The sequence below is a fragment of the Anser brachyrhynchus genome, assembly GCF_964034855.1.
Source record: "Anser brachyrhynchus genome assembly, chromosome: 1".
In the NCBI taxonomy this organism is placed as follows: domain Eukaryota; kingdom Metazoa; phylum Chordata; class Aves; order Anseriformes; family Anatidae; genus Anser; species Anser brachyrhynchus.
Window position 1 is genome coordinate 111842860 of NC_137694.1, and position 23355 is coordinate 111866214.

The window sequence follows — 23355 nt, forward strand, 5'->3', positions numbered from 1 at the left end:
TGACTAGAGTCATTCAAACTCCACCTGAAAGATAGAAAATAATATAAATTGGCTTAAGAGAGAGGGGATGTGAGGGAAGGTACCATTGTGACTTCTGGGATCAGTTGATGGGCTGAGCCTCTCTTCCCCCGCCACCTCCCCCCTCCCCCCCCCCGCCCCCCCAATTGGGATGTCCTTGGGTAGGATTTGAACACTTGGTTATACCGGGTGTCTTCACGGAAACTTAGAAATCTCTGTAGAGTCTTTGTGCCTTTTAACACATCAATAGCCGGCGTGTGTTACTCATACTGTTGGCATTTGAGTGTGCTTTGCAGACAGTGAATTTATCACCGGCAATCCAGAGAACCTGTGTACTTGTTGCTTCAGTAAATTGCACTAGATTGCATTGAACCCAGATTTGATAGTTCTCATTGAAAGCGACCAAACTCTTTAAGTGTGGTCGTGGCAGTTCATGGAACATGAAGGTGTACTACATTATTTGTGAATCCATAATAGTGATAGTTCAGTACCCTGAATGCAACCGGACATATAACAGCTAATGGGCTACACCCCTTAACGCAACAGGCCACAGGCCTTGGCCAACCTGATCTAGTGGGTGGCATCCATGCCTATGGCAGGGGGGTTGGAGTTAGATGTCTTTAAGGTCCCTTCCAACCCAAGCCATTCTGTGATTCTATGATTATGTTAGTTACTTTCTGTTAGGCAACTATGACTTTTCTCCTGTATAAAAAAGTCTTCCTCTGATAGCTCTCTTCAGCCTGGATAAATTGCTAACCTCCCAGTGAGTTATGTGTGCACTAGGACTTGTCCTTACCATTTAGTAGCATTAATAAGATTATTATTGTTCTCTGTTACCTTTTTTAGACATCAAAAATAAACATTTTTTGCCTACATTTTCTTAATCCCTATTTTCCATTCTTTGTTGTCCTTTTGAAGTTACACGCTTAACTTCACAATGCAAGCAACTGAAATTAATGAGCACGCTTTTTCTGCTCACTTTCCAAACTGAGAACAATTTTTTTATGAGTCTCTTTCCAGTCTCTCAAGCAAGAATGGTCTCTGGAGGAGGGCCAAGGTTTCTACAAGGACAGAAGCCAGAAGACGACGCAGGCATAGCCTTTAATAAGATAACTAAAACCCACATTTAACATTCCGAAGTGTTCTGATTGTTGTATTGCTACCTGCACGTAACAAAAGTGTATCCCCAAATGGATAATGAAGAAAATGATATTTGAAGCCAGGGAGCACAGTATTTCATTTCATTTCTCAGCAGGAGGGGAGTTTGGAACTGGCATACAGTTTAAGAATGAGCAAAGCACAAAACAAACTTTTTTTTTTTTTTAAATGAAAACTGACAAGGAGAGCCAAAAAGTAACAGAGGAATAATAATGTTTTCATTGATGCCAATATAATCAGAATGACATTACGCACTGCAAGTTGCATTGCAGTCAAGGATACATTTTAGAGACACCCTTTGTAAATTAAAATAATAATAATAATAAATTTTCCACTTCCAGAATTTTATTTATTTCTTTGCCTAAAAAAAAAAATAAATCAATCAAACAAAAACACTTACAGCAGATTGAACATTTTTTGTATCAGGAAGATTCTTTTAAAAGCCCAAACATTAGATGTTAGTTGGTACTCATGAGTACTGCACATGAGCTAATGCACTTGAGGATATTTTGTTGAGTACTGCCATATATATTTGGTTTTGGAGAAAGAGAGATTCCTGCATTGCACCCCAAAGCAAGATGACAGCTTGCCTGGACACAGAGAGAAGATAAGGAATGATGCACACGAAGGTATAATATAAGCTAATGTCAGAGGTAGTATTTCCACCCAAGAAGACTTGAAATGCTAGTAATAATGTAAAAGTTCACCAGATGATAGTTATGTCTTGTTTTACCAACAGGCAACAGGTAATGTTCCTAAAGATTTTTTTTCCTTTTTTTCCTTTCATTTTCATACTCACAGATTAGCCACTGCATTCACATTAAAAAAAAAAATACTAATTTTTAAAATAAATGATGTGCTCAGTGTAATTAATTTATATGTCTGTGGTGTGCTATACACAATAGCAAAAAATGTGTCTTTGATTCTAGTTACAGACACAGGATATAGTCTGTCTAGACTATCAAGTAACTTACCTCTAAAGTGAGAGTTTTACACGTGAGATTACAACTCTGAAATGGAAACTGCTTCAGGAATATTGGCCAGAGAAAGAAAAAAATAGATTCCTTTTACACTGTCCTATTTATTTTACCCACTCACTCTTCTAACCAGTCCAGAGGAAACCTTGTACCTAGGATGTCTGCAGTCTGGTGGATATGCCAGTGTTTCCTGTAAGACATTTAATGAATAGATACCACCTTCTTTCCTCTAACACCTTGGAAAATTGTGTATTTTTCATTAGAATATTATAATTTATGTTCATAACAAAATTTAATGAGATCAGTACAGATGACAGAACCAAAAAGTAATTATACAATTCAAAGCTTTACATTCAGTCCCATGAGTTATTAATTTATAGACCTGAGTTTGTATGAAATTTGAAATGACAATTTTTCTAATCATTCTTTTATCTCTACATAATTTTGGTAATCAGGAATACACTCAGATATGCTGGACCTTAGGCTGGGAGATGTCAGAAATCGTACAAAAAATTTAAGTTCAAGGGCTCATTTTTTTATTCTCCATTTTTACTGCCTTCTCACCTGATCTTTTTAAAAGTCTGCCCCCTATCTTATTGGATGCAACTTCTACTTGCAGCTAGCATCTCCCTCTTTTGTAGGCTCATACTTCATTTTGTAGAGAAACCAGAAGACCATCTATAAATAAAGACAGATTTTTTAATGACACAGCTAGCAAGGCAGTTCCCAATAGGTGTATCATCTACAAAACTTTCGATTTCTTTTAGCTAACTAGCAGCGCACCCAAATCCTTCTCAGGCTCACAGACTGGTTGGTCTCTGACCTTATCTCCAACCCAAATTTTCTCTGAGTGCAGCCTCTCTAATTCTGCCAGCCCACACAGATGCCATGATGCCAGTGGGGCTGCTGACTTGCATGGACACACAGACACCTCACAGACAGTGGAGGTGATGCCTAAATGAAGCAAAATGCACCAAAAGAATAAGATAGAAAATAAAGAGACAAAAATCCTCTTAAAATCTTAATTTCCTTGAACATCCTGGTCTTTAATCTTCTATTTGAATCTTTATTTAATCTTCTATAATGAATCATAGAATCATTAAGTTTGAAAAAGACCTCCAACATCATCTGACCCAACCATCCCCCTACCACCAATATCACCCACTCGACCATTTCCCTAAGCACCATGTCCAACCTTTCCTTAAACACCTCCAAGGACGGTAACGCCACCACCTCCCTATGCAACCTGTTCCAACACCCAATCACTCTTTCTGGAAAGAAATGTCTCCTATACCAACCTAAACCTCCTCTGGTACAACTTGAGGCCATTACCTCTAGTCCTGTCACTAGTTATCTGCGAGAAGAGGCTGATTCCCAGCTCCCCACCACTTCGTTTCAGGTAGCTGTAGAGAGCAATATGGTCTCCCCTGAGCCTCCTCTTCTCCAGACTAAACAACTCCAGTTCTGTCAGCCACTCTTCACAGGACTTGTTTTCCAGACACTTCACCAGCTTTGTAGTCCTTCTTTGGACACACTCTAGGGCCTCAATGTCTTTCTTTTAGTGAGGGGACCAAAAGTGAACACAGTACTCTAGGTGTGGCCTCACCAGAGCTAAGTGCAGGGGATGATCACCTCCCTGGTCTTCCTGGCTACACTATTGCTGATACAAGCCAGGGTGCCATTGGCCTTCTTGGCCACCTGGGCACACTGTTGGCTCATGTTCAGGCAAGAGTTGACCAACACCCCCAGATCCTTTTCCTCTGCACAGCTTTCCAGTCACTCTGCCCCAAGCCTGTAAAGTTGCATGGGGTTGTTGTGGCCAAAGTGCAGGACCCGGCACTTAGCCTTGTTGAACCTCATCCCATTAGCCTCTGCAGATTGATCCAATCTGTCCAGGTCCCTCTGCAGAGCCTTCCTACCCTCCAGCAGATTGACACTTCCCCCCAATTTATTGTCAACTGAAAATTTACTGAGGGTGCACTCAATTCCGTCGTGCCGATCATCCATAAAGATATTAAAGAAGATGGGCCCCAACATCAATCCCTGGGGAAAACCACTGGTGACTGGTCACCAGCTGGATTTAACTCCATTCACCACCACTGTCTGGACCTGGCTATCCAGCCAGTTTTTAACCCAGCAAAGAGTGTACCTGTACAAATCGTGTCTCCAGCTTCTCCAGGAGAGTACTGTGAGATAATATGAGGGAAAGAATAGCAGAGGACTCTCAGGACATGCACAGGCTGGGCAAAGTGTGTATGCAGTGAGAAAAAATTGAGCTTTCATTGATCCTCTAGACTAACAATCAACCTCTTTGGAGTGGTCTGTATTGACTACAAGAATTTTTAGCAAGTTTCTATCTATAGAGCTAATTGATATTGGTCTAATAATAAACATACCCTAAATGAAAATATTAGCTAGGGTCAGGCCTTTCAGATGTACCAAAAAAAAAAAAAAAAAAAAAGCCACCTGAAAAATCTGTCATGGGATGTGTATTTAAAATACCTTTAGATGTAAGGACACTCAGCTCAGCCAAGCAGGGATATAAGGAAGGGGATCTGCAGCTGCCTACATCTCTCAGCTGCAGCCTTTTAGGTGCCAAAAGAGCAAGAGTGCCTTTATTTGCAGAAGACAGGTGGGGCACCTGTCTGTCAACCATATGTTTTTCTGGCAGAGACGGGGAAAAAAAAAAAGAGTAAGTTTAAGGTAGGAATGCATAAGATGGGTTGTTTGGGAGAAAAGGAAACACAGCGTTGAGGGCTAGCGAGCAGCAGGCTGGCAGAGAACGTGTGAGTGCCTGTGTGTGTCCTGGCAGCAGAGAGAGGAACAACAAGGCACTTCACAGAGAAAGCCAAGTCCAGGGTCTGCCAAAGATACTGGGAGACTTGTCCAGACAGCAGAGCTGTCAGTCTAAGTGTTCATTTAATGTGACAAAGCAAAAAATTGGAACGAGTCAGTTTCAGACTGAAAGGCTTTGAATTTTTTATATTTTAAGTAATTGCTGACCTTCAGTATTTTCTGAAGGGACTAGTGAGATCTGAAGTCCTGCCTTTTGGATATCCACATGGAGCCAAAAAGGTTTTTCAGCAAACTCTGTACCTATAAATATCAAAGTGCTATGTGTTTAATACAATGTGCATCCAGGGAAGATAGTACTTTCACTTGGTACGAGATTTCCAAATCCAGATTTGGGGGGAAAAAAGGGAGGACACAAAGACATTTCCCACTGCTAAAAATAAAATCTTTAATAGATGTAGACCAATTAAGAAATAGTTTTGACACAGCTGTCTATCTTTGGGCTTATAGTTCTTTAAATATTAATAATTTCAAAAATGTCATTTTGCTTTTCATTCATTTCACCAGATTGTTTTTCCACTTGTGACAATTCAGTTGCTTACAAAGTATACTTTGATAAATTTTGTAATAAATCAAAAAAAGCATAAGAAGTTGAAATAAAGGGAAATTATTAAAGAAATACTAAAATTTTCATAATGGGGAGCGAGAAAAATTTCCTTTATCTTCGGCTGATTTACAGAGATACTTTGGCACAATACCTTCTTTGGATATCATCATTGGCAAGAGGCTGGATGTCTACTTTAGGTCCCAATTATGTCTATTTTAGAGCCCAATGAACTTCCTGTTGATGACTTGGATCAAACACAACTAAAACACCTACAGCAAAAATCCTTATTTTCTAGTTTTGATGGGTGGAAAAATTAAAGCCTCATATGTTATTTGAGTCATACAGTCACCAGTCTGTGTTCTTTAAAATTGTACTGTCTTGCTGGGAGCACATGCTTATTCCACTACTTGGTCCCAACCGTAATTGCACCCTTGGATCAATGACCAAATCTTCACTCCTACTTAAGAGTCAAAATGTTTATTTTTCACTATAGTTTTATAAATAGTTACCCTGTAGGCTTGATGGATTAGGCCTTTGCCAGGTAATTGATAAAACACTGCTGAAAAAAAGCAGTTTACACTTTGGAGAGGAATGTGATATTTCTAAACATTTCCCAAACAATTTTTAAGAGGCCCATTAACAAAATTAGATTTTCAATTAGACCTGAGAGTGTAACTGGAAATAATTGCTGCTCTGATTTTATGTTTATCTGCGGGTATGGGGGCTGCATATGCATATGTGCATTTTTGCAGAACAGAAACCTTTTGAGGCACAGCAGGTCAGCACTGGGGTTCCTCTTGTTATTTTACCATATAAGCTTCAACTGGTGTTCTGGCCCTGCTTTCTGGGGTTCTACACAGTCTTGATCACACAGTCATCCACATCACAGAGATGTTGCTAGTGTCTTCCTTTCACCTCCTACCCTGCCTGTTTAAGCCTGTGATTATGATTTAAAGAAAATATTGAAAACTCAGCAGGAAAGTTCTCACAAAACTAAACTGAGCACAAATCAGATAGATAAGGCTATGTATGGTACCAATCACTATAGCTCAACAGAAAGCACAGCTACCCAATTTTTGCTAGTCAGGATCTAGCATAACAGAAAAACAGGTGGACTAAACAAATGCTTCCTCTCCATGTTGTGCCAATGTATGTGAATCAAAAAGTAAAATTTGAAACAAAGTACAAGCAGAGTGCAATGACACATTTACAAGTACTGAAGACTTTGACCACCTGTGTAAATGGCTGGAACCACCTCATTCTCCATTATATTTGCTTTCTCTTCCCACACCATCTGCATCGACATCAAGTGACTAATGGTGACAGTCATTAAAAGGTTTCTCTGTGCACATAAACTTGCCTTTGTATTTTAATTGTCCTACTTCCAAGTAAAGGAGAGCGCAGGATATTTGGTGGTACTAAGTTACTCATTCTGGAAACAGTCTTTAAAGCAAGTTCTGTGCCTTTTAATATGTATTGTTGATCTAGAAATTCAAAACTCCTAGATTTGTGGATAGGCAGCAAGTGTTTTTTGTTGTTGTTTGTTTGTTTTGTGTTGTTTTGTGTTTGTTTGGTTGGTTGGTTTTGGTTTTGTTTTGATCTTGGTACAAGGAAAACAATTCACGTATTCCCAGCTGTGGACTGTGAGATAAGACACATTTTCAAATTTCATTCTGAGAAGCCATTATTCAACAAGAAGCCACAGAAAACTTGTTGCCTCTTCAGGGGCACAGTTAAGATTCCTAACTTCAGTTCCACTCTCCTTCAAAAAAAGAAGTGTGTAGGAACTGCTTTTCATATTCCTGCTGTGCCCTCTCCCTGGAGCTCACTCTGTGAAGCAAGAAATATACAATACCTCTCCATCTAACAAAAAGACCAGCTTCTGGACTCTATTATACTTTTACCTTCACATTGCACAGAAACATAAAAAGAATAAATGTTGATCTACAGATAAATAGAGGTTTCTGTCTGGGAAAAATTGTTTACACACAGATAGTAACATTTTGTTAGCTAACAATGTCTGCTGGCCACAGAGCACAGGGAGTAAAAGAAGGTAAACTCAGGAAATAAAACACAGGAAAGGCTTTCAGCAGTAAATTGAACTGTGTTTTGTGTGTGCTAGGTGGATATGATTTAGAAAGACCAAAAAAAAATATCTTTTTAGCTAACCTGATTTCTGACAAGAGCAAAAAGAATCCCTGTTCATTTTACACTGATGGCTGCACAGGACGCAACAGAGCCATCATGACCCTCCTCAGGCCCCACAGTTGCAATCTGGCACATCAGAAACAATCTTTGTGTTTCAACCAAGCAAAGTTATTTCTTGAAAAGTTCTATTACCCAGAACTTCAAAGAAAAGTCTTCTGCTACCAATTTTCAGTCATCCAAGTAGGGAAGGACTGCAAATTTTTAAAAATTTATGACTAAACCTTGTGAAAAGAAGTGTCCATCTAAACACAGACCTTCTATCCCTTACTTCTATTTCTGTTATCCTTTAGGACTGTCCTTTAGATTCTTTAAGACTGCATTTGCTACAAACAAGAGGCAGACTTCAATTATATCAGTAAGGCAAAAATAAAATCATATTCTGAATTTTGTGTCTGAAAGATAAACACTTTAGAATGTAGCAAAAATGGGAAAATCTGTCACCCCCAAGAAATCTGTGAAGTGCAAAATTACTATTTGAAGGTTGTAGGAAGAAGAAAGGCCAAAGAGATTGTAAACTTCAATTAATCCAATAGGACGTACTCAAAAACAGATGGTCCTGACTCATGGAGTCATGTTGTGTGCCCATTTCCTCTCTCCACATAAACAGGACAAGACTAAGTACACTAAAATAATTTATATAACCCTCTGAATATAGTAGAACATCAATTTTCTTTCATTTTCTTTAAAAAATACCACTTAAGATGTGGAAATAAAACAGTTGATCTACAATGGGTAGCAGTTCTATTTCCTGAAACTTTTCTTGTATCAACTAGAGGAGCCTACAAGTACATAATTAAACACATGGGTCCAAAGCATGACAGAAGTGGCAGTAAATATAGATGTTTCTACAGATACTATCTTTCTACTTAGATATTATGACTTGCAATAAAACTGAAATAGAACATATGTCTGCAAGCAAAGTTTTCTGATGCATTTAGGATTCCATGAAATTTTGTTTAGTGCTTTCTGACATAGATTTTATTACATTTAGGATCATATCTGAAATTATTATTATAAAGCCACCAGAAACTATGGGATTTTGATGGCTATTTATTATTATGACTATTAGTTGCAAAGTACTAAGAGACCATATTTCTTTTCTTAGGTCTTCCTTATGTTAAATTTATACTTAAATATATATATATATGCGCATGTATATATATGTATGTGTGTAAATGTACATGTGTGTGCATGTTTGTGTGTGTATAAAAGTCCATTTTCTTTTAAGAAGCTTTGCTTCACGTTTAACAATGTCAGTTGCATAGCTTTCAATATCATGTCATCTGTGTGGTTCATAAACCTTCAAAATATTATGTTATGTAACCATTCAAAGTTGTCCTGTCAACATCTAGAAACTGACTGAGAAGAGTTTTTCAGAACACCATTACAAAGCTGTTACTAGACTTCTCCCTGTCTCCTGACTGAGAAGAAATGGAAGTCAGGCAACCCAGTGAGCCTAGGAAGCCTGTGTCAAAGATTATTTATGTGCTGGGATGTACTATCAACTACTCCAGCATTTTGGTCCCCAAGTCATGCAAATGCTGACTAAAAGCATCCACACACTCCAACAACAGAGCAATGGGAGAGGTAGATGCACAGGCACATGCAGAGCACAAGACTAAGAGTGGAGTGAACACTAAAACTTTTACCAGAATATTCCTGAATTAATATAGTTGTCCTCACTTTCCTAAATCTAGATGCTATCAATGTCTGTATCTAATGTTGCTCACACTGTTCCTTTCTAGGAACATAACTGTATAAGCAGCCCCATCAATTTGCACCATGCCCATCTTTCAATCAATGATTGCTCAAGTGGGATTATGGCAGGAGAGAGCAGTTCCACATATCACCATGCCCCAGCAGATTACCCAGTAAGACCATGGACAACTTGACTCACACTAAAACAAACCATAACCACAAGCAAACACACTTAAGGTACAATGTGCTGCTTAAATACTGCTTCATTTGCTACTGCATATTCTAGCATGATTTAACCTCATTCAGATGACAGACTTCTCTGCTAACATGTGCATTTGGGAGCAAGCCAAATTCAACATGATTCATGCCATGAAGAATCTCATTGACTTCTCCTCACTTTTGTGTTTCTCTGTGTTCTTTCAACTGTGGGTGCTATGAGACAAAGGACCTATTTATATTGTTTATAACTAGGAGACTTATCAAGAAAAGGAGGGAGTCAGTGAGTTGCTAAGGTAGACATCAGAAATTTCCCCACTCAGTAATCCTGAAGACCATTTTCAGTTTCTTTTTATGAAAAAAAAAATTGTTGTGTCAGCTGCCAAGAATGCTGGGAAAAGATGGGTGACTTTTCCTTAACTGGAAAAAAAAAAAGGAGTTCTTAGAAATATATACGATATACCTTTCTACATCTCAGCAGTGCATGATGCTATGAGCAGATGAGCAGAACTAAAAGGCCAGTCACTGTGATCTGCTAGGGACTTGCCTCTGTAAAACAGACATCAACATTTAACAGAAGCTGTCTGAGATGATTGTTTTCAGAACACTGTGACAAAGCTAGCAACTAGGCTTTTCCCTGCCTCCCAACTGAGAATAAATCCATTTCTCTCATGTAGAATAAAGCTTCACATAATGCAGGTAACATTATATTAACAATGACTTAAAAAACATGCTCCCATTATTCTACAGTTCCCCCACAGGGCTGGACTAAACATAGCAGTTGTCAATTATTCAGGTTCAATTTTGATCTCTGCTCCTGCATTCATTCCGCTTTGGACAAATTTCTAAGCCCATCCTAAAAAAATCTTTGGAAAACTGACTTGCAGCTTCCACTGTTTCACCTATATGTAGGGACCTCCAGTATTCTTGACTCTTCTTAAGCTGCTCCTCTACCATTATTTTTCAGCTCCTTGCAGTGCTTTCTTTCCCTGGTCTCATTTTCACTGGCAAATTTTAGCCTAGCATGGACAGACAGATGAAGATCTGTTGGACTTCCTGTGGCCATTTCCCAGCTAAAGGTTGTTTCTCCCTTGAATATAGGCGAAAATCTATCTTTGTACTAAAGCAAGCCTTTCTGGGAAGATGTTAGGCCCAGAAGTTGGGTGCTTTCCGCTTTCCCCAAGAAGCCTACTGCTTGCATAACTTATTAACGAGAAACCTGGAAATCTAGGCCTTCACAGGACACAGAGCAGAAGGGTTTGGGACAAGCTGTCACAGACTTCTGGGATGGCTCTAAATAACCTTGCAAGCAAGAGCATAATTCTGTGTATTTGAAATGTCTCTTTACTGAAGAATGGGCAAATAGGGTAAAATGCCAAAGCCAAACTCCTCTTTCTACACCTTCATTTCTTCACTTTCAGCTGAAAACAGCAGCTGTGCTCAAGAATGTACAGTAGTGTGGGATACAGGTTAGGGAACAACTGTGGTTAGCCAAAGAAGCTGGATTCCCAGTTTGTGGGAAAATGAGAATCCTTGAAATTGGTTTCAGCCCAAATAGGACAAAAATCCAAAGGAAAAAAAATAAATACAACAAACCCAGAAATCCCCAAGAGTTGGAAGCTCTCTGGATCTTTTAGCAACTCAGTAAAACTGGCAACAAATATAAGGTTCATATAATAGCTGCAAGGGTCACAGCAGGTTGCTGGTCCCAGGGCAGACTTGTTAACAGCCCCCCCATGGCAAGGGTCACAGATCTCCCCATCCCCTCAGCTGCAGGGAGGACCTGCCAAACCCCACCGTGAGGTAACATTTCCTTGCTTCCTCAGTACATTTCCAACTAGCAAAAACAACAGTATTTGCAACAGCACGGCTCAGTCCTGGAGAGCAGACATACTCGATCTTGAGAGGAGTCATCAGTGCTTACCATTGCCACAAACGCTAGTCCAGGCTAACTGTAGCAGTAACTTTGTGCTGCATTAACACTTAATTAAGTTGTGAAACATTGCATAATTAATATTGCTCTATACTCAGGCTTAATATCAGCCTTTTTTTGTATCATTTTGAAGCTTTTAGAATGTGCTTTATCTAAGTAGTTAACAAATGAGATTTTTAATGTTAATCTTGGTGATTCAGACAAAATCCGGTTATTTCACGCAGTAAGATCCCATTGAATCTCCATTATGAAGGCTAATGGAAAACCTCATTGGATTACAGTTTGACGTCAAATCTGGCACAGCACAACCTGCAGACATCTGACTCACAGTGCCAGCAAAGACTTGGAAACTTCCAAGGAATCTTTCCTGTATTTAAACCAATATAATTCCCTGGGAAAGAGCACATCTGAAAACAAACTTGTCTTAAGAACTTTTATTACGATCCCATTTGAAAAGTGATTGGCCTTCTCTTAAGGAACAAGCGGGGAATTCCCCGCTTCTTCTCATGAAGAACGTAAATGAACATTGCGTTTTTTTTCAGTAGCTCTAGTATGTAGTTTCCTATAAATGGGAATGAATAATTTGTATTTGAGGACTGTGGTGATTAACGGTCTGGTAGTGGTGGTGGCTGGTTTGTTGGTTGGTTGAACAGAAAAAGGGAAAACCTTCCAGAGTCCATTAATTTCCTGATACTTTGCCATGGCATAAGTTAGTGGATCTAACTTGTAGGTGTGTGTGTGTGTGTGTGTGTGTGTGTGTGTGCATGCGTGTGTGTATACATACAATTTGTATCTAGGTTTATCTGCAGATTTTTCAATATGAAAAAGCATTTTGGCCTTAAACACAACATACTTCCCTTCACAAGTTTTCAGATCTCAGTCCATGCCTGTTACATTGTAAGAAAGTTCCTGCATCTCAAGAAGAAGATATGCTCTTCTGCTGTTAAATTTATGCAGCTAGGAAAAACAAACAAACAAAACAAAAGAAAAACAAAAGCAACAACAACAAATAATAACTGTAAGACAGATCAAAACATGTTTTCATTAGTTTGCAAGTATTCATTGTAGCAAAGACAGTCCTTTATCAGAGCTTTTTTGGTGTGGTCTTGCATAGCAATACATTAAAAAAAAAAATAAAAAATTGCTCAACTTCACTCAGATTCAAGAGACATCTATGTCTGTGTGAGCTTTCAGAAAGTTTGGGCTACTGGGAATGCTCTAAAAGTTGTCTGATTATCCTATGCCAGAAAAGTTATATCCAGTTTAATAAGAGAATTTACAACTGAGATAGACACAAAATCACTTCTTTTCAGTGATTTCACCTCCATCAAGAACCTGAACAGTAAAGTCCTGCTGTCAAAATTACATAACGATACAGCAAACTGACTGGAACTTTTTGGTTAAATCTATTCCAGACATTAATAAATAGATAACATGAAATTGAACCAAGATTTTAACTGACTTTATTTATTTTTTTTACCACCTTGCATCCATCAAATCTTCAAGTTAAAATTATTTGATATTATTTAAATGAGTTATTAATTTTAAAATATCCATATATCTTAGTTTTAAATGCAATGTCTTTGAAAATGTTAGTATGTCATTTTGGGTTGGGTAAAATACCTGAATTTTTTAAATTTTCAAGAAAACTTCAAAAGAGGTAAAGATTTTTTCTTTTCCATATTGCTGCCAGTAGCCTGTGTGATGTTTGTACAAATTTGGAGCTGTTAAAAACAGAGTTGCCATAAGAGACATAACACTATGACAGCAACAATTTTTACCCACAGTACAGCATGCACTATCTGGCCATATGCATGTCAGTCCTAGTTGTTGATCTGGCTCTATGAAATGCCTCTCTAAACCTGAAAACAACTCAACTTAAATCACCAGGAGCTAGAAAAAAGCTGAAAGAATTGACAATGCAAGTTAGGCCTGCCTTCTTATGCCAGTTATGGCAGCCTCTGGGATATGTTGCCCAAACATATGTTGAAAAACCTGGGAATGAAGACAAGGACTTTGCAGTGTGGTAATTATGATGCTGGGTCTCTCAAAACCAAATGTTTTAGGTTCTATGTAAGCATTTTATCCACTTCTTTAGCATGCATCCCTGGTAAGGGCTGAGGGCTATTTCAGAAAACAGGTTGATTTATTTTTAATTCCTATTTTTATTATGCTTCCAGTTTCACATATCTGTACTTCTTTTGCTCCACCAAAACTGCAATTTTTACTGACTTCATGAATCAACTCTTTAAACTTAAAAAATATAAAAATAATAATAATCTCACAATTAGATATTCTCAGTCTGAGAAGGACTGAGAAATTTGCTTGCATGATGTCAAATAGCAAATGAATGTCTGTGAGCACTGCCAAGTTATAAAACTTGTAATTAATTTACCCTGTAAAAGCTTGGCTGCCTTTTTTTTTTTTTTTAAATATATGTAGCAGTATACTATTTCACCTGAAGGAGAAAAAAAAATGAAGAACTAAATAGTTAGTTTTTTTAATATATATATATATGTTTTTCAAAAGTACTCCTGATTGCTCAGTTGTATTCTGCTGAAAACTCTTCCAAACAAACAAACAAACTAGGCAGAATGAATTCTAAGTAGATAGTAAAGTTTGCTGATAATACTCTAAAGAGGGTGTGAACCTTTGAGTAAAGCCATTACATCTTTATTATGCATCCATATTAACTTAACACTTTCCAAATTCAGTCTCCTGAAACCTTTATAATGGTCTTTAAGCTTTGGTACAGGCACAGTGTTTTCAAAAAGGTGAGTCCTCTAATGACTCATGAAAAAAATATGTACACCCTACTGTGGAAAAAAAATGTTATGTGCTAATTAAAGGTGGAAGTCAGAACTGAATAAACCTTACATAGATTTTGTCTGGTATATAAGCTTTTTTTCTTACGTCAGGTAAGACACACACACCGTTGTTCATACTTCATTCAGCTAAGGCATGATTAACTAACCGGAATTTGCCTAAATAAGGCTCAGTGCATATATCCAAGAATTTTTAGTAAGCCCTTTTCTGATTCTCCTCATTGGTATCCTGGAAACTTTTGTTTATTTCCACAAACAATAGGTTTATTTGTCATTTCTATAGAAGAAAAGCTTCTAGAGCTAATTTACAGGCAAACTATGTTCCCTCCCATTTTATTTTATCACTTGCAGAAAAACTTAAACTACTTAGTTTCCCTGAGGTCCCTTGAAAATTAAAGGTTCTTATGGTAAATCCTTATTTTTTAAATTACTCACCTCCATAGATTTAAGGAAAAAGAAAGCAAACTTCTTTCCCTGCCACCCCAAAAATGTGCAAAGGGATGTTTTAATTCTTGGACCTTTTACATCTTGTCAGCCATATAGTCTCCCCTTCTTTTATAAGCTTATTTAAATTAAAATTAATTACTTGGCATTTTTATTAAATATTCTATCCCTTATGCTACCATGGACAATTACCTTAAAACAATGTTTGCAAAGTATAGACTTCCCAAGCTTAAATGAACTTTAAATCTGTTCACATTCAATGATTCCACTATGATTTTAACACTTGAAGCTGAATAACATAGTTATGGACGACAAAAATAAGGCAATCTTATACACAAATATTAACTTCAGTGAGTGCATTCATTACTCCACTAATACACATCTTCTGAACTTGAAGATGGCACCAGGAATTTAGTTCCATCACTCTGATCATCTTCATGGCCCTCCTCTGGACCCGTTCTAACAGGTCCACATCCTTCTTGTGCTGGAGGACCCAGACCAACTGAGTGAGGCCTCACAAGGCGGGGTTGGGGGGTTGAGGGAGGGGTAGAGGGGGACAATCACCTCCTTTGACCTGCTGGCTGCTCCTCTCTTGATACAGCCCAGGATGCATCTTTGGTCTGCAAGTGCATATTGCTTGCTCATGTCAAGTTTTTAAACCACTAGAACTCCCAAGTCCTTCTCTGCACGGCTGCGCTCAATGAGTCCTTCACCCAGTCTGTACTCATGTCTAGGATTGCCCCAACCTAGGTGCAGCACCTTGTACTTGAACTTGTTGAACCTCATTAGGATCACATGGGCCCACTTCTCAAGCTTGTCCATGTTTTGTATGGTATCTCTTCCTTCTGTTGTGTCGACTGCACCACTCATTTTGGTGTCATTTGCAAACTTGTTGAGGGTGCACTCAATCCGATTGTCTCTATCATTGATAAAGATACTAAACAGGACCAGTCCCAAGACAGACCTCCGAGGGACACCACTCATCACTGGCTTCCACCTGGACATAGAGCCATTGACCATCACCCTCTGGGTGCAGCCTTCAAGCCAATTCCTTATCCAGTCTTCAGTCTTCCCAGTCTATCCAGTCTTCCCTTATCCACTGAATGGTCCATCATTCAAATCCACACCTCTCCAATTTGGAGACCAGGATATCATGTGGGACCGTGTCAAAGGCCTTGCAGAAGTTCAGGTAGATGACATCAGTCAGTCTTCCCTTGTCAACTGATGCAGTCGCTCCATCACAGAAGGCCACCAGATTGGTCAGGCACAATTTTCCCTTGGTGAAACCATGCTGGCTGTCTTAGATCACCTCTTTGTCTTACATGTGCCTTGACATTGCTTACAGGAGGATCTGTTCCATGATCTTTCCAGGTACAGAGATGAGGCTCACTGGTCTGTAGTTCCCTGGCTCCTCTTTTCTATCCTTTTTTAAAACGGGAGTGATGTTTCACTTTGTCCAGTCACCAGGGACTTCACGTGACTGTCATGACCCTTCAAATATGATGGAGAGAGGTTTTCTAGCCAGTTTCCTCAGGACCCTGGGATGCATGTCATTGGGCCCCAAAGACTTGTACTTGTTCAGTTTCATCTGGTGGTCTCAAACCTGTTTACAGTGGGAGGACTTTGCTCCCCCAGCCCTCATCTACAGGTTCAGGGAAATGAGAGACATGGGAAGCCTGACTGGCACTGAAGACTGAGGCAAAGATGTTGTTGAGTACCTCAGCTTTCTGGTAACTGTTGTTACCCTTCTCATTTATCAGAGGAGGTACATTCTCCCTGGTCTTTCTTTTCTGGCCAATGTACCTCTAGAATCCCTTCTTGTTATTCTTTGCATCTCTTGTCAAGGTCAGTTCCATCCATGCCTTGTCTTTCCTGATCCCATCCCTGCACATCCAGGTAGCATCCTTGTATTCTTCCCAGGCCACAGATCCCTGCTTCTGCTGTCTGTGCATTTCCTTCTTGTGCCTCAGTTTGACCAGCAGGTTCTTGCACAGCCATCCTGGCTTTCTGCCATCCATGCTCTCTTTATTACACAGGGGTATGGAGAGTTCTTGTCATGCTCTAAGGAAAACATCCTTAAAGAGTTGCCATCTCTGTTCAGCTCCTTTGTCCCTAAGGACAGTGTTCTAGGAATCTCATTCACTACGTGTTTAAATAGCTGGAATTTTGCTCTTTGGAAGTTCAGGGTCCTGACTTTACTCATTGCCAAGCCGATATTCCTTGAGATCACAAACTCAACCAGGGTATGGTCACTGCAGCCCAGACTGCCTCCAGTCTTAACCTCTTTAATGAGTTCTTCTGCACTGGCAAGCACCAGGTCCAGAAATGTTTCTCCTCTGGTTTCTCTCTTTCTTTTTCTTCTCTCTGGAACTTAACCTCAATACACTCTAGGAATCTCCTGGATTGCTTACAGCCTGCTGTGTAGCTTTTCCAGCAGATATCTGGGTGGTTGAAATCTCCCATCAGGAGGAGAGCATGCAAGTGTGATGCTTCTTGTAGTTGAATCAAGAAGGCCTCATCAATAGGCTCTCCTTGATCAGGTGGCCTTTAGTACACCCCAACCACAAGTTGTCCTTTATTGGTCTGGACCTTAATTTTTACCCATAAGCTCTTAACTTGTCCATGGCTATTTCTCAGAGGCATCAAGAGAGCAGGCTAATAGTCAGAACCACAGCTCTCCTGAACACTCATCCCAAAGTACATAAGGGATATAGAACCTTCCCCCTCTTCCACCTGTTTTGCAAACTTGGTTGTCACCCTGTAAATCACAGTCATGTTTTACTTCCATTTCCTAAAGATATTTAAATGGCATAAGGCATACCATGAAAAGAAAACTTGATAAGAATGCAAAAGTTGCTCTGCATAAATCAGATGGGTCAACATTGGTGTGGCATACGTATGTCCACATGCCTCCAACATGCCTATCGGAAGAATTGCATTCACCTGGTGGGCAGCAGAAATGAGTATGCTCTTGGTAAGCATTGGTTCAATTAGAGTTCTTGTCCACGACTCCTAACCCCTCCACTAGTACTGCATAATGACCTAGATGTATTATGGAAGATGATTGCATTTAGAAGCACCCAATTCAGAAAGTCATTGCTAAGAACAAGTTATCTGGCCAAATAATGTCAAATCCTATCTTACTGTGAAATTACTTAATTATGTCTGTGTCACATTCTTTCCTTCTCTCAGCATGTCATAATTGTCAAACATGCTTTCCATCTCTCAGGACCAAGGCAGTCTCAAGGCACCTGAAAGGGCTCTATCTGAACATTTCAATGTACTCGATCAGGTTGCTGCAACATGAGCTTTTGTCCATCCTTACACAACACTGGCCCGTGCTCTAGGTCTCTGCAAGTCACAAAACTCTCCTAAATGGAAACTTTTATAATATTTTTTTATTGTGTATAAGTTAAGAAAAAACATAGCAAAGAATAATCTATTAATTTGTCTTTAGGGAAGTCTCCCAGAACTCAGAAGTGATTTCTTGTAAAATATTACTTAATTAAGATAAAGCTATTTTTTACAAAGTATTACTTAAGTCTCAACACAATGCAAGGGAAAAGCTATTTAGGGGTTTAAGTAGATATTTCTGATTTTTTTTTTCACAGTATGTCTTGTTTATCAATAATTATTCTGTATAGACATTAGTCATGATTAGTAATTATCAATCCAGTACTAAATGAACTAAAAAGAATGGTGCACTCAATACAACCTGAATCTATGACATCTCTCTGTGGGCCTTTAATTACAGAAAAGGTTGACTGGAGCAGAGTAGGAACAAAGGCAACGAAGACTGGAATTTAAATACTGAAAAGCAGAGGAATAAGAAGCACTAGAGCCTTGAGTCAGAGGAAGAATCATAAATGTCAGAATTATGGTGGTTCAGTTAGGGTGAGAAGGAGTTATTTGGAGTAATGATGAATGAAACTGGTGAGGGAGCCAGGGAGAGAAAAAAAGGCACAAGGAAATGGAGTACAGATTACTTTTATACTTGTGAGGAGCTCACAAGTAAACAAAGTAAACAACGACCTTCTGAAGGCAAATACTTACAGCTAAGGATTTTTGATTGAACAGGTCTGTTTCTGTTTTTTCATCTAATTTTCAAAATTTCTAACATGCAGTAGGAAATTGGTTGTTCAAAATGTCTGTCCTTGGATGATATGACATCTGTCCGCCCTCTGACCTGCTTCTGGGGTCAGACGTAATCCAAGGAAGTCTGCACCACCAAAGGCACCCCCAGTCCACACAAAGGAAGAAGATATGAGGGTGTTACCATTTGTTTTCTGTTAGTGATATATAAGCACACACTAGGGAGGATGCAGAGTGAGCTTTCAGCTCTTACACAGTGCTTCTACAAGACCAGGTAAATCTCCCAGTTCTATATGTTGACCTTTTTTTGCTCTTCTAGTTTGAACTGCTTTTGAATCACAAATGTAGTTAACCTCAGCTTTTATGCTACTTCATTCATGGTGTTTGTTTCCTTCATAAATCATGTCTAGATACAGTAGATTGGGAGGCATTCTGCTAGGAAAAAAAAAAAAAAAAAAAGATAGAAACTAAAGTAGTCTTCCCTGCTCTGAATGAGTAACACTTCTTCCCAGTTTTCTTGAAAATGAAATTCTGTTCTCTCTCAAATTACTCGGAACTAGCCACATCCTTTCAGGAGTATGTGAGGACATAATGTCGCAAGACATGTTGCTGTCTTCCAAGTGTGACAGGGTATACCTGCATAGGGTGTTGCAACCCCTGATCCAAATTTAATCTGGTTGTCTACCTCAAATACATGCAGAGATTACGGCAATGAATCCAAGCGTGCATTAAGCCTAATCAAATGTCTCATCCCTGTCTGTCAGTGAATTGTGTATTTCCCAGAATCAATCAAATAGGTTTACTAGATATGCAAATATGTGATTACCCTTTCTTTATATAAAAAAAATACAGCACACTGAAAATTTGAAAGTGGAAGACCTGATAGATAATCCAATCTTGAAGAATATAAACAAATAGCAACTACATTAATCCCAACAACTGTCAAATTTAAGTTAGAAGTCAGAGTATTCACTACTACTATCTGCATATGGCCATGATGAAAAACTGTCATATCCTGTCTGAAGTGAGTTAAGAAACAGCCAGGAGTAAAACCTCTTCAGTCTCATGTCTATCAAAACAGTATCAGGAAATCTTAACATGTAATTTTTTCCATGTATCAAAATTAACAAATTAGTAAATAAATCCCCAAGTTCATACCATACCTGTTGAATGATATCTTTATTACTGTTGAGGATTAATATCATGAGCATGGGCCAAGAATGCAAATATGCTGTGTGAAAGAATTTAGGAGTACAGCTGAAGAGTCAAGAGATTGTTCAGCAAAAACACTGATATGTTGCCTTCTCAAAAATTTGAAGAAAGAAGGCAAAAGGAGAAGAAAAGGAGTAATATTAGCATTGATTTGCTTTGCGTTCATATTAAAAGGTATTTTTGTTGTTGTTGTCTTTTTTCAGTTCTGCCCTGTTCCTCCCCCGCAGGCCAGATGACATCCTAATATGAATGAGTAAGCTAACCTCCACCCTTTCTCTCCTGAAATAAAAACCTTTTCCATTCCTGTGCTAAATGTACATTTATACAAACAGCCCTCTAAAGAAATGGATCTTACTCTCTTTTCTGTATACATCAAAAGTCATACTCCATGCATCAGCACAGAAAAAGCACTTTAAAAAAATGTTGCAATACCTCCAAGAAAAGAAATATTATTGATGCAGCTGAAGTACTTCAATGTTACATTTTTTTAACCTCAGAATTGATGTGACTTATTGCTTCTAAATCTTCTCTGCTTCATTGGCTTTGTGACATGGAAGCATTATGACCTTGCCTTGTCCTTGCAGAGCACTATGTCAATGGCAGTGACCATGGTGAGACATGGCAAACTGGACAGTGCAGACAAGAATGGGATGTGATGCCCCCTGTCATGCATCAACAGTGGACAAGACAACAGTACCTGAAACTAATGGACAAATGTACCACAGTACCATCGTGGTCCGATGAGATTGGTGATCACTGGTAGCATCTTGCTGGAAACATCCTCAGTGCCAGAGACTGAATGGTGGGACATGGTTATGTGTGTGTCCAACACTGCCAGCATGGAGCCGAGCTGCTGCCACAAGCCAACGACAGACCGGCAGGACCAAGCATGCTGCCTCCAGACCCACTGTCCTGTCATGGCAGAAACCCAAAGGTGGAGAAGCAGAAGGACTGTAGTCCTATAGGTTCAAAATTCATATCTGAGACTCTGTAATAAGCAGATTATAATATTTTCACTGACTAGCAAAATCTCCCAAAACCCAGCAGTGAAATAACCCCAAAATATTAACTGCTACAAACTGAGTCACTGGGGTTAGTCTAGTGTCTTTGTACAGTGTTGATGAAAAACTTTAGAGCATATTTAAAGCCTTAGTACATGTTTTATTCCACCAGTCAAAGTCTATTATTTTCATAAAGCTGTTCTTTAGGCCACCAACACACTGTGGGAAAGCTTAGAAAACTCTGACATAACATAACATACCTTGGGACTATATTTCTTTTAAAATCTTTACTAGCATTAGCAAAACACTGTATAAAGTTATCTGTGTATATCCAACAATTTCTTTCCATTGCAGGACAAAAAAAAAAAAAAAAAAAAGGATGAGGAGGTGATGTGGGAGGTGATGTGGGTTGGATTAGGAAAGACTGCAAATGATGAAAGATTGTGTGGCAACTGGGGACAAAGCTGGCTTCTTTAGATTTTTATTTCCAGAATGTATTTCTCAAAACAAGCAAGAGGTGTAGCATTCCTGCACACTTTGGGAAAGTTTTTAGTTTTGTTGTTGTTTGTTTGTTTGTTTGTTTTTTCACAGATGAGGGGAAGAGGTACTTGGGCAAGCTAAATGTCTCTTAAACACAATTCCACTATAACTGTTTTTCCACTCCATTGTTTCCTAGCAGAAACAAAAGGAAAACAAAAACAAACAAACAAACAAAAACAACAACAACAACAACAACAAAAACAGGCATAGCTTTGACTTGTTCGTCTCTGTACCATATTGAAGGACAAAGTGTTTGACATAGCTGTTCAAAGAGTACTGCACACTCATGGTGATATTTCATGGAGCAAATGCCAATAGCTGGAATAAATATTTTTTATTTTATTCCAGACACTACATTTGCTGCACAGGAAAGGTAATTGTGCTTCAGTGGTTAAACCAAATCACACTGGGTTTTAAACTACAAATCAGCCTTCACATATACAAAATCAGGAAATGACAGGAGGGTTTTGTGTGATCCCTGAGCGACATCTGGTGACCATTTTCTGCTGCCTGTGTCAAAGTTTGAGATAACAATACCAGCGCCCTCTTTGAACACTTTTCAGAACTGGAATTTCCATAAATTTAACCAACACGTAACATTAACTGGAAACTACCCTGTTAATCAGTGCCAGGGAAATAAATTTATTCCAGAGTTAAACATATTAGAATTGCCAGATAAAGTATTTTAATAAGACAAGTGCTATTATGTTTGATACTTAATGAAATTATACTTTTCTTTTCTTTTCTTTTCTTTTCTTTTCTTTTCTTTTCTTTTCTTTTCTTTTCTTTTCTTTTCTTTTCTTTTCTTTTCTTTTCTTTTCTTTTCTTTTCTTTTCTTTTCTTTTCTTTTCTTTTCTTTTCTTTTCTTTTCTTTTCTTTTCTTTTTCCTTTTCTTTTCTTTCTTTTCTTTTCTTTTCTTTTCTTTTCTTTTCTTTTCTTTTCTTTTCTTTTCTTTTCTTTTCTTTTCTTTTCTTTTCTTTTCTTTTCTTTTCTTTTCTTTTCTTTTCTTTTCTTTTCTTTTCTTTTCTTTTCTTTTCTTTTCTTTTCTTTTCTTTTCTTTTCTTTCTTTTCTTTTCTTTTCTTTTCTTTTCTTTTCTTTTCTTTTCTTTTCTTTTCTTTTCTTTTCTTTTCTTTTCTTTTCTTTTCTTTTCTTTTCTTTTCTTTTCTTTTCTTTTCTTTTCTTTTCTTTTCTTTTCTTTTCTTTTCTTTTCTTTTCTTTTCTTTTCTTTTCTTTTCTTTTCTTTTCTTTTCTTTTCTTTTCTTTTCTTTTTTCTTTTTTTTTTCTTTTTCTTTTCCTTTCCTTTCCTTTTCATTTTTCTTTTTCTTTTTCTTTTTTTCTTTCCTTTAACATAGATTACCATCAGAGCTTTACCTGATGGATTTAATAGTTTTGCACTTCTGGTTACTGGCACTATTGTGGTGCTTCTGCCCAGGCTCTGAAAGCACCTTTCCCTCAGGGGACCACAGTATGTGGACAGACAGCAGAGCAGGTTGTTTATCATTAACTGTTCCTCTTTCTGATGTTCTCAGCCAGAGACACTAGGCCTGATTTACCAAGGAAATTAAGGGTCATCTGTTGTCTGCTGTTCCCCTGTGCATCATTCTGTCTGCATCTTCTCTGGTGCCAGCAGAA

General features: G+C 38.4%; 1 long non-coding RNA gene across 1 annotated transcript in view; it reads left to right on the plus strand.

Annotated features, from left to right (window-relative positions):
* The window catches only part of LOC308184662, a 43533-nt gene extending 20543 nt beyond the window's left edge, over positions 1-22990 (plus strand). The window contains exons 3-4 of the long non-coding RNA XR_013942771.1: positions 20385-20434; positions 20766-22990. This is a non-coding gene — a long non-coding RNA (uncharacterized lncRNA). The remainder of the gene's footprint in view (positions 1-20384; positions 20435-20765) is intronic.
* Positions 22991-23355: the final 365 nt, after the last annotated feature.